Source organism: Oryx dammah, unplaced genomic scaffold (assembly GCF_014754425.2).
Source record: "Oryx dammah isolate SB20612 unplaced genomic scaffold, SCBI_Odam_1.1 HiC_scaffold_11, whole genome shotgun sequence".
Classification (NCBI taxonomy): Eukaryota; Metazoa; Chordata; class Mammalia; order Artiodactyla; family Bovidae; genus Oryx; species Oryx dammah.
Window position 1 is genome coordinate 34,781,577 of NW_024070195.1, and position 14,974 is coordinate 34,796,550.

A 14,974-nucleotide genomic window follows, 5' to 3' on the forward strand; every position below is an offset into this window, starting at 1 on the left:
ATCAGCCTCCTCTGTCTTTGTTTCTTGCATTTTCCCTCCAGTTGAGGTTGGAGGAAACTTATCCCAGCTCTTTGCCTCCGCCCTGGCTCCTGCATTCTGAGAACTGAACTTGGCTTCCTCTTTTTTTTTTAATCTCCACACACATACCCCGGGCACGCCTGTGATGGACGGGCATGAGTAAGGACCACGCTGGGGTAGTCACAGGCACCCATGTGTGTCTGTGTGCACAAGAAATCCTTTCGGTGACTTGCGAGACCCTATACTGGGCTTCTCAGCCCCAGCACTACTGACATTTGAGCCTAGTAATTCTGTGTTGAGGGGGTGGTCCTGTGTGTTCAAAAATACTTAGCAGCCTCCCTGGCCTCTACTCACCAGATGCCAATAGCACTCCCCTAGTTGTGACAACCAAATATGTCTGCAGACGTTGTCAGATCTCCTCTGGAGGACGAAGGCGCTGTGGGTTGAGGACCTGTACCCTATGTGATGGGGACCTCCCCTCCCACACCGCTTTTCTGCTCTGTCCTGCTGGGTACACTGATCCCTGCCAAGGAGCCTTGCTTCAGTTGTCCCCGTTGGATGCTCAGAGTCCTCCACTCAGATCTGCTTGACCATCCGGGCTTCAGCTCAACGGACACCTCCCCAGGGCCTTTCCTGAGCACAGCCCAGCTGCTCCGTCATATTTCCATGAGGACTCTCGGGGGCACATGGTCTCAGACTTGGAGGGGAGAGCTGAAGAGGGTGGGTGGCAGAGTCAGAAGGTTGCAAAGAAGCCCCTGTCTCCGGCTTATGTAATCACTCTGCTGGGAGAGAGTGCGGTGGGGCTCAGCAAGCGAGTCCCTGGCTGCTTGTCATGTGAAGAAAACTGATGTGAACGACACTTTTCCTCCTCTGCTTCCTGCTCAGCTTTTTTGTTCTTTGTATAGTGAATAATGTGACTGCAGGAGGAGCCTCATCCTTGGAGTTATTTTTACAAGGTCTCCTCTCTGCTGCAGATGACTCAGAGCTGGGGCCTTCTCTTGAACACGTTCCTTGGGAAACGCCAGGAAGATGCTGTGCCCTAGGCGAGCAGGGGGCCAGAGAGGGTGTCCTGGCCCCCCTGACCCCACTGGAGCCGTGTCTATGGGGGGCTGAAAGTAGGGGCTGGAAGGAAGGCCTTGCTGAACCACTGCTTCTCCCAGTTTCCCTCTGCCAAGGCCAGCCCTGCCTTTTTCTCACCATCCTTTCTGCTCCAGCAGAAATGACCAGGACAGCCTACCAGTCTGGAGAGGAGAGAGGGCACTGGCCCACTCCCCCCGCCCCCCGCAGGTTGGCACTGCAGGCTGCAGGTAGACCAGGCCCCAGAACGCTGGTGGCTCTAGTCTGCTACTGCTAAGTCAATTCAGTCATGTCCGACTCTGTGCGACCCCATAGACAGCAGCCTGCCAGGCTCCACCATCCCTGGGATTCTCTAGTCAAGAACACTGGAGTGGGTTGCCATTTCCTTCTCCAATGCATGAAAGTGAAAAGTGAAAGGGAAGTCGCTCAGTCGTGTCCCGACTCTTCGTGACCCCATGGACTGCAGCCTACCAGGCTCCTCTGTCCATGGGATTTTTCAGGCAAGAGTACTGGAGTGGGTTGCCATTGCCTTCTCCAGCTCTAGTCTAAAGGCATGCAAACCACCTGGAAAGCAGTCATAAGGCCCCGAGGGAAAAGGAGAACAACCTGTTCTCACGTCTCCAACCACTCCTGGCACCAAGACACAGGGAATGTGTGTTGAATAAAGAAACTAATGAAAGGGAAGCACCTTGCCACATGTAAAGCTGAATAACCTGAGCGTGTGTCCAGCCCAGAGCTGCGTGCCGTGGAGGATGGCGCCCCTGCTCTAGAGGGTGCTCGTGCCCAGACCTTGGCACGTGGACCGGAAGCCATCGTCGCTCTTGGCTCGGGCATCATCTGACTTGACCCCTCGTAACCAATCCGAGGGGCAGGGGTGTCGTTTCCTTTTTCAGAGGATCAGGGAGGTGGATGGCACGCCAGGGCTGTGCAGTTAGTGACCAGCACAGCTATGTTCCTCTGCCTTAAGTCTGCCCACTCTGTGGCTTTTTCCCTGACCCTGTGATGCTGTGGAACTTCAGAAACCCCAGAAATAGAGGCTCCCCTGCTTTTGGGAAACACTCCATACCCTCCTTCCATCACAGCTGCAACGCCCTCCTTCCATCACAGCTGCAGTGCCCTCCTTCAGTAGAACTGGTCCTCTCCCTTCTGTTCTGCCTATAGTGGAATGGTGGGTTCTCAACCACCTGCTACCCAACAACCCTCAGAAGAATTAGGATGTGAAGGCCCCTCTCAGTCACCTCTGCTCTGATGGTTCTGGAGAAAGGGACTGATTGGGGAATACACCCTCTTTTTCTCCTGCTAATATGCCCTAGCCCCCAAGTCCCTTTCTTATTGTCTTCTCCCAGGTCACACAATCCCCAACTGAAAACCCAGGTGAATGGAAAGGGTCTCTAGTTGATCATTTGGAACTCAGAATGCATCTCACAGATGTAGCTTGAACATGATGCTGTCATATCTGAGATAGAGTATTAATAGCATCGGCAAAGTAGAGAGCTAGCGTTAATATTAATGATTTCATTAATGGTATGTGCTCAGTTGCTCCGTTGCGTCTGACTCTGCAACCCCGTGGACTGTAGCCCACCGGGCTCCTCTGTCCATGAAATTTTACAGGCAAGAATACTGAAATGGGTTATCATTTCCTACTCCAGGGTATCTTCTCGACCCAGGGATAAAACCCGCGTCTCTCGTGTCTCCTGCATTGGCAGGCAGGTTCTTTACCGCTAATGCCACCTTTCATTGATCAATTAACTAATAATAAGTCATCACCACCTCTTGCCTGGAAGCCTGTAGCAGGCAAATAGACCACAGGTCTGGTCTCTTCCACTCTTATTCTCCTGTAGTGTATTCTCTATGTGAAAAACTAATCAAGCCCCACCTCGCCTGTGCTCAGAGAGGTCCAGTGGGCACCTAGCCTCACGTCCTGGCCCCCTCCTGCCTCGCTGACTTCACCAGCCAAACTTTTCCAGCTCCAACAAGTTCATTTCACCAAGGGACTCAGGAGCCGCTGTTCCCTGTGCCTAGAACTCTCATCCCGTCTTGAATTACTGGGTACAGTCTCAGTTCATTCAGATCTCTGTCAGATGTCACCTTTTCAGGTGCCCCGGGCACTTCCAATAGATGACCTCAGATACCCATCCCCATCACTCCTCTGCCCCCCTCTCCTTCGAAGCACTGATCACATCCGTTTCACTGCTGGTGTGTTTGTTTACTTGGGTCCTGTTAGGCTCCTCCACTAGAATGCCAGCTCTGCAAGGGCAAGGGCCTGGTTCATTTTATTGGCTGCTCTGCTTCTAGCACTAGAAAAGTACCTGATACTTGATGGGTGATCAGAAAATACCTTTATGTAAATAAGTGGATAAACAAATGAACGAATGCTATGTCTACACCTGGCAAATAGACAGATTGCGCTTTCTTGTGGAATTTATCAGGCATTCCAGACATCAAAGATGAGTGTCTTCCTTTCCCAACTCTTGGGATTTGAGGTATAGGGATTTCATTTTAGTAACGAGTTTGTCGATTATTCTGGAAAGTAGGACTCTTTACTCTGCATTCTTGGAGAAAATAGATACTCTTCTCGGATTCTGAATTTGGCAAAGGAGTGGGGCGAACACTTTGGTGTCGTGAGTCTCCTGCCTCCAGTTTTACTGAGAATGGCCATGCTTTTTTAAAAAAATTATTTATTTATTTTTGGCTGCGCTGGTGCTTCGTTGCTGTGCCCAAGCTCTAGAGCCCAGGCACCATAGTTGTTGTGCGCAGGCTTGGTTGCCCCAAGGCATGTGGGATCTTCCTGGACTGGGGACCAAACCTGTGTCCCCTGCATTGGCAGGCGGATTCTTAACCAATGGACCACCAGGCAGTGCCAAGCACATATTTTTGATTACTCTAGAGTGAGGTTTCTCACCTTGACACTACTGACACTCTGGACCAGATGATTCTTTGTTGTGCTGTCCTGTAGGGTGTAGAATATTTAAGAGCATCCCTGGCCTCTGCCCATATGTTGCCAATAGAACGGCCAGCTTTGAAAACCAATTAATGTCTGCAGACATTGCCATTCCCTTGAGGGGCAAAATCTTCCCGGGTTGCAAACTACTACTCTACCATGTGCTGGAAGCCCCGCCCCCAAGAAGGAATTATCCAGCCCAGAGGATACCCTGCTCAGTGCAGCACTGAGGGAGACGTTCTATTTGGGGGCTGCCCAGAGGTAACCCACCGGCCACATGCAGCCATGGAGCACTTCAAATGTGGCTGGCGCAACCAAAGTTCTGAGTTTTTAAAGTTTATTTCATTTTAGTTAATTTTCATTTCAGTAACCACTTCAGTAGGCTAGTGGCCACCATCCTGGATAGCACAGCTCTAGAGAAACCTGTGTGGCTCACACTTGAGTGTCACACGAGTCATCTGGGGAGAGCAGAGTCTGATTCAGCAAAGCTGGGGTGAGGACTGAGAGTCTGCATTTCTAGTAAATTCCCAGGAGATGCCAACCACAGTTTTAGTAAGATGAACTAAGTCTCTAACCTGAAGAGTATATAAACACAGAAATGCATGTCTGCCACCTGGAAGGGGTTGTTAAAAGACACAGTGGTGTAGTTTAAGTGATGGGGAAAATATAGTCTGTCAGACAGATGTTGGTGTGAATCTGCTGTTACTCAGCTCTGCGCCCTGGACAACTTCCTTAACTTCTCTGAGCCTCTGTTTCCTCATCTATAAAATGAAACAGTGACCATTCCTACCTTGCAGTGTAATTCTGAGATACTCTACTTGAAAGCACCAAGCCCAGTGTCTGCCTGGTCCATAGTGGGCCCTTGGGAAATAACAGCAGGTATTACTGATCCATCTAAAGAAAAGGCATCATTTGGACCTAGAGAGTGTTATACCTAGTGAAGGCAGTCAGACAGAGGAGAAATATCCAATGACATCCCTTATGTGTGGAATCTAAAAAGAAAAGATACAAATGAACTTATTTACAGAATAGAAACAGATTCACGACCTTAGAGAAGAATTTATGCTTGCCAGGTGGGAAGGATGGGGGTAAGGGATGGTTAGGGAGTTTGGGATAGACATAAACACGCTGCTATATTTAAAACGGGTAACTTACAAGGACTTACTATAGCACAGAGAACTCTGTTCAATGTTATGTGGCAGCCTAGATGGGAGGGGAGTTTGGGGAAGAATGGATACATGTATATGTATGGCTGAGTCCCTCTGTTGTCTGCCTGAAACTATCACAACCTTGTTAATTGGCTCTACTCCAGTATAAAATTTAAAACATTTTTTTTAAAAAAGGCACAATTTATACACATCAGCCGTGACGTTCGGGCCATGCCTGAGACAACCCCCACCCCCACCCCCACCCCCATCAGAAGCACTCAGATGTTCTTTGGAAAAGCAGGTCCCTGGGCCCAGCCCACAGCTGCTGAGTCAGAGCCTCTTGTGGTGGGGCCCTGGAAGCTTAGTTTATTGTTGTTTTTAATTGAGGTAAAATTCACATAGCATAAAATTAACCATTGACCCTTTTAAAGGATAGAGGTCAGTGGTGTTTTGTGCATTCTCAGTGTTGTGCAGCCATCACCTCTGTCTGGTTCCAGAGCGTTTTCATCACCCAACAAGGTAACCCCATACCCCTTAAGCAGCCACCCCTCATTCATCCCCCAACCCCAGCCCCTGGCAATCACTGGTCTGCTTTCTGTCTCCATGGACTCACCAGTGGGTATTTCAGATAAAAGGAACCATTCAATATGTGGTCTTTTGTGTCTCTGTTCACTTAATGTTTTCAAGTCATTCATGTTGGAGCCTGTATCAGAACTTCATTCTTTTGATGGCTGGATAATATTCCATTGTATGTAGGTACCAGATTTATCTGTTAGTCAGTTGATGGAGCATTTCGGTCATTTCCGGTTTTATGGCTGTTGTGAACAGAACATAGCTGCTTTGAACATTCGTGAATGAGTTTTTGTTTGAGTACTTGTTTTCAGCTCTTTGGGGTTTATACCTAGGAGCAGAGTTAGTGCTCCTAGGGGTCCTGGGTGACTCTGTGTTTAAGGTTTTAAGGTTTTAAGCTGCACTATTTTCTAGGGCAGCTTGCACCATTCCTGCCAGAAATGCAGAAGGGTTCCAGTTTCTCCACATCCTCACTGACACTTGTTGTTATTGCCAACCTAGTGAGTACAATGTGAAGCTTTGTTCTAAACTTCTCCAGGTGGTCCCTCTGGGCACTCAAGCCATATTCAGGAGAGCGCGTGCTACAGTGGGTTAAGTGATGGTTCAGTTCTCAAGGGCCATGGGATGTGGGACTTGGTCAAACAGTGCTTTTGCTGGGCTGGTGAAACCTAGCAGAGAATTGGCATTGTTCCTGTGTGTATGATTAAGAGGTTGGATTTTTTTTCACTCATCTTACTGTCTTAGTCCATTTGGGCTGCCACAAAATACCACAGAGAGTGGCTTATAAACAGCAGAGGTTTATGTCACACGATTCTGGAGGCTGGAAGCCCAAGATCAAGGAGCCAGCAGGGCCACTTTCTGTGAGGGCCCACCGCCTTATGCATTGCCCGTGCCTTCTCGCCACGTCCTCATGTGGCAGGAGGAATGAGGGAGCTTGTGGGGGCTCTTTGATAAGGGCACTAATCCCATTCGTGAGACCCCCCACCCACCTTCGTGACCTAAACACCTCCCAGAACCCCCACCTACCAATCTTAACCAATTTGGGGGTTAAGATTTCAACGTAAGTATTTGGGAATGGGGGAAGCATAGAACATTGAGCACGTAGCACTTACTCTTTCCTCTTTAGTAAGGGGAGCTGAGTGAATAGGGGTGACTTGCTCTCAGCTTGCCCTGGAAAGGCCAGATCAGTGCAGATGGCCCGTCCGCACCCCGGGTAAGGTCCCCCCACCCCTGTGCCCCATGAGCGAGTTTCAGCAAAGCACCTCAACCTACAGCTTGGGGCTTGGCCTGGAGGGCCTGTCCTGGCACGAACTGGCTTTGAATTCTTCTGTTTTAATAAAATGTCCTGTGAAGTTTTGCATTCTACTGCCATGTATAGCTGGACCTGACTTGATTTTTAAAATTAGTGGGTATCACCCCAGAGAGTTAAGTGTATCTTAGGAACATGTCAGGTTAATCCTGCGGCGCTGAGGATGAAGGTGATAAACTGGGGTTAGTGGGCAGAGGCGTGTCGGGGAGGGGGCTGCAGCAGGAGTGCTTTGTGAAAGGAATAGTATTCCTCTCTAACAATGAGGATTTTGTTTCCCTCTTCCGGAATTTCCTCAAATTTAAGCTCTGCGGTGGAAAACAACCTTTAAACGATACATTTATCCTCAAGGAAAGGGAGCAAGGTCCTATTGTTACTCCCTGGGCCACTTCAAGACGGCTCTAGGGCAGAGATCCAGCACCCACGGCCTCCTTAGATCAGCGGTTCTCAGCCTTGGCCACGTGTTACCAGCTTCTGGCAAACTTGAAGCACTGCTGTCTAATAGGTTTTGGTGAAACCCAAGTATTTGTGTTTTTTAAAGCTCCCTCAGGTGGTTTTGATGTGCAGACAGGACTGAAAACTGCTGTGCTCACCCATGGTACATGATGGTGCGAAAACCAGACGCTTGCCCATGCCCTCGGAGAGACTACTGTCTTGATTGGCGAGGCCCATTCCTTAATCACATAATTAATTAATTGCAACTGTGATAAGTGCTGTTACAATACTTGCTTTTCTGGAGAGTCAAAGACGTCTCACTGAAGCTGTACTCTGAAAGCTAACTAGACATCAATGAGTGAGGAGCTAGGAGAAGAGCATCCTGTTGAAATGGACCAGCATGTGCAAAGGCCCTGGGGTAGGAAAGAGCTTGGAGTATATGAAAACCTGAAAGACAAGCTGGATGGAGTTGTGAGCAAGGGGATAGGAGTCCTGAGGAGGTTGGAGAGTGGATAGAGGTCTGCCATCCATTGTCGATCTACTATGAGTCCTCTGATACACGCTCAGTGTTTGAGCTGCTATATGGTCCAGCTTCTGTGTTGTGGAATAACCAAGAGCATGAAGGCCTGATAAAGTGGCCACATGTCTCTCATAATGGTCTGGGCAGGAACCCCCTAGTCTAGTCCTGTGAATTATTCTTTCCTCAACTCCATGGAGGTAGGAGTGAAGCATCAGCAGAGGAGGAGAGCTGTCTGGAGAGAGAATGGGAATTTTTCACTGCATCAGAGAAGCTTCTAGGCCTCCCTGGCTGTGGATGAGATGTGTCTCACTTGAAAATTAGATCTTCTACAATGTTGCCATCATCTCTATGCAGGAGAACTCATTGAAGGGATGGGTGGCCCTCAAGCGACTGGAGTCTAAGATTTATCATTGCATTGATTACTCTCCACCCTGTTTCTTAGATGTTCTTATATTAAATCTACAGATTGAATTCCTCCTCTTCCTCCTCAGTTTCTTTCTCCTCCCGCCTCCTGGTCTCCTCTTTTAAAAATCTGTGCCAATTTCTGATTTCTTGTGGGTGGCATGGAGGGAATTCTTTACACTTCCTTGGGCCCTGCTTCCCTTTGCAGAAGCTCCACAGTTACCTCCTCTGTCCTCTCCCCTCTCCCGGCTGCACCCTGCTCCTGGCCCAGGGGGATAGGAGCAGTTCTTTTCAACTGCTCTGTGGCTGATGGGGACCCTTCCTCTTTGGTTTGAGCCTCTTGATAGCCATTTACAGTGTTCATGTCTCGTATTAGATTTTCCCCTCTTAAATCTTCATTCTCTCCATCACTCGAACAACAGGATGGTCAGTAAGGCAATGTTGGTCACCACTGTGTGCAGAAGGAGAGTTGAGGCCCTGACAGCCATGTGAGGGCAACGGGAATAGTCTGGCCTTGCTTGATGGCTGGCTGCCTGTTGGTCCCTGGAAAGTCACAGAGCCTTCCTTGGCTGCACGCTCATTGGTCATATGGGAAGGAGCTAAGATTTCCATTCCTGTTGTTGAAAAGATTGAAGGCAGGAGGAGAAGGGGACAACAGAGGATGAGATGGTTGGACGGCATCACCGACTCTATGGCCATGAGTTTGGGTAGACTCCAGGAGTTGGTGATGGACAGGGAGGCCTGTGGTTCATGGGGTTGCAAAGAGTCGGACACGACCGAGCGACTAAACTGAACTGAGGGTGGTGCAGCGCTCAACAGGAAGGGCTTCCCAGCTTCCCATCCTGGCTCCAGCGCTCAGGTCTGGGACAACTCTGGGATGAACCAGCAGGCCTCCGTCTCCTCACCTGTGACCCGGTGGTACAGCAGTGACCCCGCAGGAGTGTTTTCAGGATTTGGGCTCATCTGGGAAGGCCCAGCACCAGGCCTGCCCTGTGTCCAGACCTTTAGGATGTGGTAGTTGTTCCATCTCCTCTACCTTCTGGAACTCGGCTGTTTGTCAGAGGGAACCCCAGCCATGAGTGGTGGAGCTGGAGCTGGAATCCGGGTCCTCTGGCTGCTGGCCCTCAGCGCCTTGGGTGGAGCCCTCTGTAAGTCCCATCCAGAGAGGTGGACCTGGGACTGACGAGCTGTGACTCAGTGACAGTCAGCCTTGGTGTGGTGGGACTGCCCTCTGGGAACTCTGAGCATAGTGGTAGGGAACCCAGAGGGCACAAGAAACTGAGTCATTGGGAATCTTGCACTCTTGCAAAGCTGCCCTGAAGCCCTCATTGTTGTTATTGTTGTTGAGTCACTAAGTTGTGTGTCTGAGTATCTGTGATGCCATGGACTGCAGCCTACCAGCTTTCCCTGTCCTTCAGTATCTTCCAGAGTTTGCTCAGATTCACGTCCACTGAGTCAGTGATGCTATCTAACCATCTCATCCTCTGCCACCCTCTTTTCCTTTGCCTTCAGTCTTTCCCAGCATCAGGATCTTTTCCAGTGAGTCAGCTGTTCGCATCAGGTGGCCAAAGTATTGGAGCTTCAACTTCAGCGACAGTCCTTCTATGAATATTCAAAGTTGATTTGCTTTAGGATTAACTGGTTTGATCTCTTTGCACTCCAAGGGGCTCCCAAGTGTCTTCTCCAGTACCACAGTTTGAAAGCATCAATTCTCTAGTGCTCAGTCTTCTTTATGGCCCAACTCCAAAATCACTGCAGATGGTGACTGCAGCCATGAAATTAAAAGATGCTTGCTTTTTGGAAGAAAAGCTATGACCAACCTAGACAGCATATTAAAAAGCAGAGACATTACTTTGTTGACAAAGGTCCATATAGTCAAAGCTATGGGTTTTCCTGTAGTCATGTATGGATGTGAGAGTTGGACCACAAAGAAAGCTGAGCACTGGAGAACTGTTGCTTTTGAACTGTGGTGTTGGAAAAAACTTGAGTGCCCCTTGAACTGCAAGGAGATCAAACCAGTCGATTCTAAAGGAAATCAGTCCTGAATACTCATTGGAAGGACTGATGCTGAAGCTGAAGCTCCAGTACTTTGGCCACCTGATATGAGGAAGTAACTCATTGGAAAAGACTCCAATGCTGGGAAGGATTGAAGGCAGGAGGAGAAGTGGATGACAGAGGATGAGATGGTTGGATGGCATCACCGACTCGATGGACATGAGCTTGAGCAAGCTCTGGGAGTTAGTAATGGACAGGGAAGCCTGGTGTGCTGCAGTCCATGGGGTCACAAAGAGTCGGACATGATTGGGATTGATCTACTACTACTCACATCCATACATGACTACTGGAAGAACCATAGCTTTGACTATACGGACCTTTGTTGGCAAAATAATGTCTGCTTTTTAGCCCCCATACCACCTGGGAAATGGTGTCATGGCTTCCTGTTGATTTCCATGCTGAGAGAGGAGCTGAACTGTCTTACTCACTGGTGTATGACAGTAATGCTGCCACTTATCCAGGGCCGGTTGGGAACCGGGAAACGTGCTCAGTGAGAGACCTACGCTCTTGCTGATCTCCCAGCAAAGAAGGCACTGCTAACTCCATTTTGTGGAAGGTTCAAGCCAGTGAGGGGCGGGACCAGATTTGAACACAGGTCTGCTTGGCCCCGGGCTTCCCTGATAGTTCAGCTGGTAAAGAATCCGCCTGCAATGCAGAAGACCCCGTTTGATTCTTGGGTCAGGAAGATCCGCTGGAGAAGGGATAGGCTACCCACTCCAGTATTCTTGGGCTTCCCTGGTGGCTCAGCTGGTAAAGAATATGCCTGCAATGCAGGAGTCCTGGGTTTGATCCCTGGGTTGGGAAGATCCCCTGGAGAAGGGAAAGGCTACCCACTCCAGTATTCTGACCTGGAGAATTCCATGGACTACAGTCCATGGGGTCACAAAGAGTCGGACACAACTGAGCAACTGAACTGAACTGAACTGAACTGCTTGGCCCCAAAGCTCATGCTCTCTGCATGAAAGTGACCTTCCATAAAGTAGCATTCACCATGTGGCTTAGAATGCTCATTCACAACCCAAACCCACACCCACTATCTGCCTATGTCAGCACTGACCAGCTAATTTTCACCAGTGGTCAAATTGGATTTGGCCAAGTTACTACTGTGGAAGAGAAAAATAGGTGAATCCCAAAATTTGCTGCAAGTTGAGAGGGTGGGCATGGTGGCCCCTGTGTTGGATATCTTGTGCCAGCTTAGGAAGAAGGAAAATTAGCAGACACACATCTATCTTTCTTTCCTCGCTTGCCCTAGGTAACTTCTTGGGCACTTTTGGAAAAACCTGCACATCTGTAGTGCATGCCCTGAAAACCACAGCAGTGGAAGTGTGGAGTGAGGTCAAGAACCGATTTGATCCCTATTAAGAGCCTCATTTCATAGCTAGAACATGCCATGCTCTTTCTGTCACAGGATCTTGGCACAAGCTGTTCATCCTGCCTACAGCACCTTTTCTTTCTATCTTTTCCCTCCTGCTTTCCCTATTTTGCTTCACTAATTTATTCTTAGGGCTCAGATTAAAGATTAATTCTTTGCAAATGCACCGCTGACCCTTTCCCATGTTAGATCTGCCTCTGATATATACTGTTAGGACAGTCATCATGCTTTCTTCAGAGCACGCTGCTGTTATAGTTATTTCTGATGTTTTGATGTTGGTTCCTCCACTAGAGGGTAAGTTCCATGAAGCCAGGGACGACATCAGTCTCAACTGTTGTATGCCTAGTGCTTTGTACTTCCCTGCTTGGTACCAGCCACTCAGTCAGCAATGGACGGACAATTGGATAGATGGACGGAGCTTGTTAACTTCATTTCCTTTCCCTTAATTCCAGCCAATATACTCTTCTTACGGGCAAGGGAGACTGGGATCGCCTGTTTATATGTCTCCCTTGTGTCTCTTTGAAGAAGAATGCATTTTGAGACCATTAGAATGTAACCCAGCACCTGATATATAAAAGTGGGTGGTGTGGTTGTTTAAGCTAATCTTGCCTTTGAGACTGGATCCAAGGGCTTCTGCTCCTGTGGGGGAGCTTGGAGAGTTATTTTGCTATGTTGAGGGTAAGGATGGCACACTTCTTCATGGAACCTGAGCGGGGGCCATCCCTGCTTCCCAGCTCATGCTCTGGTTTAGCTTCTTGGTAAGGTCTGCTGTGGAAGTTGCCAGTTACTCTGTTGACTTATTTATACAGTTATTCCCATAACCTTCTCTTCGCCAATGTTCAGAGATAATGATAGACGATCTTTATAGCATCACAGACATCACTTCAAAAGCATTCTCTTGCTATAGGAATGTTTATGATGTGCTTATCGCTAGAATTTCATGAGCAACAAACTCCCAAATTGCAGATGATTTAGCATTTGAAGTAGGGAGTGAGAGCGTATATGTATATGCATTAAAAAAAAAAAAAGACTTTGAAAAGGGAAGTTTTTCTTCTGCAGAGATATCTTCTTCTAAAGTTTAAAATAAGAACTACTTAAAAGCTGCAAGTTTAGAGGAATGAGCACTTTCTCTTAAGCATTCAAATGGGGGAAAATGACTTGTAATCTCTCCCTCAAGTATTAAGGCAATAGGCATTTAAAGGCTTTTTTGGGAGCTGGCTGTCACAGACAAAAGAGTTCTCAATTTTAAAAAAAATCATTTTTATAGCGTTAAATAGTAGGAATGAGCAGCAGCAGCCCTCTTGACATTTTGGAAATGATTTATTTTCTGAAACGTCTCAGTCCATTTTAATAGATGACACTTCGTTCTTCTCATTCTGGGCGGTCGCTTTGGCTGGGGTTGCCATAGTTACACTTAAAAGTTCAAGGTAGAGTAGGACAGGGCTCCAGGCACAACTTCTGACTAGGTTCCCATGAACCCAGTGAGTTGGTACCACCACCTCTGAACAAACACCCCCACGCCACACTTTCCCAACATCTATGCCATATCTCTTGCTTCTTGGAGAGAGACTCTCTGAGCGATCGGAACTGTAGTCCAGAGGGTGAGTTTGACATCTTTTTATTTCTAGCTGCTCTCTCTCAACCAAGAACTCAGCCAGCCATCTTAGGAAAGTCGCAGTTTGTATAAACGTTTCCTATAGTGGTATTTTTCAGCCGTGGTGTGTGGAATGGTGCTGGTCTGCAAACTGTTGACCAGATCAGTACAGAAATTGAGAGTAAGCCCTGAGATGCTTCCATGCCGATTTGACCAAGTCAGCTGTTGAATCATTAGAAGGCTTGTACTTTGTATGAATATCTTTGTCACTTCATTTTTCTACCCCTTCCTTTATCTTATATTTTATAAAAGTATTCATCTGTGATGGATTGGAAATTAAAACAAAGAACTGGTCTTTCATCACAAATAGCTTTGAGAAGCCCTGTACTGCGCTTGTAAGTTGTCTCTGCTCCCTGTGGGACAGGTAGGCTGTTGAATGAATTTGGGGAAATCGCAGCACTTACCAAATTATCTTGTAATGAAACGCGTGTTTGTGTCTCTGTGTCTTGCTAAGCTGTTGTTGCTTGAGAGCAGGGACTGCGTCTAATTCATCTTTGTAGCCTCGTTCCTTAGATCCCTGCCTGGCACACTGGAGGGCGTGGGAAACATCCATCCCGTGCATGTCTGCTCCCTAGTGACATGAAAGTGGGTGAGCTCCCTCGGCTTCTGGATAGTGTCCTCGGCACGCTGGTGATGGAGAGCTGGGAGCAAGCGATGGAGTGACTTGCTCTTCTCTTTTTCCCACAGAACCAGGCCTCCTCTCCCCACCTGCCCAGCAGCATGAGAGCAGCATGACTGGCCGGCCGCAGGAGAAGCCCCCAGAGCCAGGCCCCCATCTCAACCAGCTGCTGCAGAAGTCAAGGTAAGCTTGTTCCCCTTCTCCTGGAAGGGGTGGGCATTTTTCATTTGAACTAATGTGCTATGATTTTATAATCATTTGCCATGTACTGGAAAAATAGTGTTTACTGGGATATGGATAGACTGAAAAGGTGCATGTCAGCCTAACGGGGCAAAATGTCTTTGTTTCGGTTATTGGAGAAGCCAGTGATGAAGCAGAAAGGATACGGAATTGAGTTTCTGGGGACTGAAGCTGTCATTATTCCTCCACCACCTTCTGAATCTTGGACCTTGGACTGGTCTTTTAGGGATCAGGTATATTGGGCTTCCCTGGTGGCTCCGTGGTAAAGAATCTGCCTGCTAACTGAGGAGACTCAAGTTCAATCCCTGGGTCAGGAAGATCCCCTGGAGAGGAGCATGGCAACCCACTCTAGCACTCTTGCCTGGGAAATCCCATGGACAGAGGCGCCTGGCGGCTACAGCCTATGGGATCATAGGAGTGGGATATGACTAACTGACTAAACAAAAACAGCATCCAGGACTCTGGGGTGAAGGAGTCTCTGGAATAGGATAGAATTGGGTGGATGGCCTGGGACTCACAGAATGCCCTAACAGAGTCTCCTTTCCCATGCAGGGTTGTAAGCGGCCTTCGAAGGATCAACCAGGTCAATTCTTGGCCAGTGTTGAACAGTGAATTGT

The 14,974-nt window shown here is 48.3% G+C and overlaps 1 protein-coding gene across 1 annotated transcript in view; it reads left to right on the forward strand.

The window, feature by feature from the left end:
- Window positions 1–14,974, forward strand: part of TRERF1 (transcriptional regulating factor 1) — a 207,427-nt gene that overhangs the window by 126,746 nt on the left and 65,707 nt on the right. The window contains exon 4 of the mRNA XM_040249682.1: window positions 14,186–14,300. The gene's annotated coding sequence lies outside the window, so the exon portion shown is untranslated. The remainder of the gene's footprint in view (window positions 1–14,185; window positions 14,301–14,974) is intronic.